Raw genomic sequence first — 1,295 nt, forward strand, 5'->3', positions numbered from 1 at the left:
AAAACTGTCTTTTATGCATCATTGATGCGGTGAGTCTCTTGTAGCTTTTGGTAGTTGTTTCTTGGTTGATTGATACTAATTGTCAAGTTAATTTAATAATGACAAGCCTAAAATACAAATTTCAGTAATTTAATCAAACGGATGCATCCCTAATTTATATTTGAATTATTTCAATATTATAGTTATTGTCAATTTAGCCTTTTCTTTTAAATATATATATATTATAAACATCACATTTATCTTTAAAAAAATCAAATCTAAATAAAAATTCTGAAATTTAAATATATATGTATTATTAGAGAAGCACCTCCGAGTCACCCTCAATCTCAACCCAACAGAAGCCAAGATCTCGGGCAAATCGGATGGCTCACACACCTGCGAGAGCTTTTGCCGATAAGGTACATGGTATGTTTTCTTCCCAGAAACAAGCTGACCCTAATAACAGCCCTTCAGAATTTCTAATAACTATCCCTGTGCTGGCAGCCTGCAAATCGGCGAAGAACCCTGCATCAAAGTTTACGCGAGCCCATGGGTCTACAGGGGTCTTCCAGAGCGACGAGCCAACAGTCACAATATCCTCTCTAGGAATCGAGAGGGAATCCAGCTCCCGCAGATAACCCAGAATAGAGAAAAGTATTGATCGAGTAGGCAGGTAAACGCCCTCATGAATTAGCTTGTTTCTGGAAGTCCAGAGAGTCCAGATAGTGATAATGGAGAGTTTTATATGCTTCGTAGTAGTAGCGAATATTTGACTAATCCATTGAATGCTTCAGATTCCGGAACTGTGTGCTAATAGAAACCCAAGCCGTGCCAAACCTCCTGGACCACTGGACAGTCCCGACAGACATGCAGAATGGTCTCAAGCCCACTACCATAGCGTGGGCACATACGATCAACCCCGATTCTCCGGCGAAACAGATTATCCTTTGTAGGGAGAAAATTACTTATGTATCTCCAACATGTAACTTTCATTTTTTCAGGCACTTGAGCCCCCCATAGTTGTTTGTAAAGATTTTGCGTATGCTGCGTAACACCACTGTAACGATCACCTTCCCCCCAAAAAACCACGCAATAGTAATCTGTATCCGCTACGGACAGAATAATCTCCAGTGCTATCTGGGAACCATCTCCATCGTTCCGACAAATCATGAGATGCCAACGGGATACGTCGAATAAGGTTAACAATCGGGTAAGGAAAAACAGTCCCTAACAAGCCAACATTCCACTCGCCCCTATGTATGTTAATCAAATTTGTCACCCTGTCAATCCCAGTAACCCTATCCATCTGTATTTTT

The 1,295-nt window shown here is 40.7% G+C and overlaps 1 long non-coding RNA gene across 1 annotated transcript; it reads left to right on the plus strand.

Moving 5' to 3' along the window:
• The first annotated feature begins 260 nt into the window (after window positions 1-260).
• LOC108485761 (uncharacterized) lies at window positions 261-1,010 on the plus strand. The gene is made up of 3 exons (XR_001871357.2): window positions 261-405; window positions 484-652; window positions 774-1,010. It is a non-coding gene; the product is annotated as an uncharacterized LOC108485761 (long non-coding RNA).
• The last annotated feature ends 285 nt before the right edge of the window (window positions 1,011-1,295 follow it).

This window comes from Gossypium arboreum, chromosome 1 (assembly GCF_025698485.1).
Source record: "Gossypium arboreum isolate Shixiya-1 chromosome 1, ASM2569848v2, whole genome shotgun sequence".
Classification (NCBI taxonomy): domain Eukaryota; kingdom Viridiplantae; phylum Streptophyta; class Magnoliopsida; order Malvales; family Malvaceae; genus Gossypium; species Gossypium arboreum.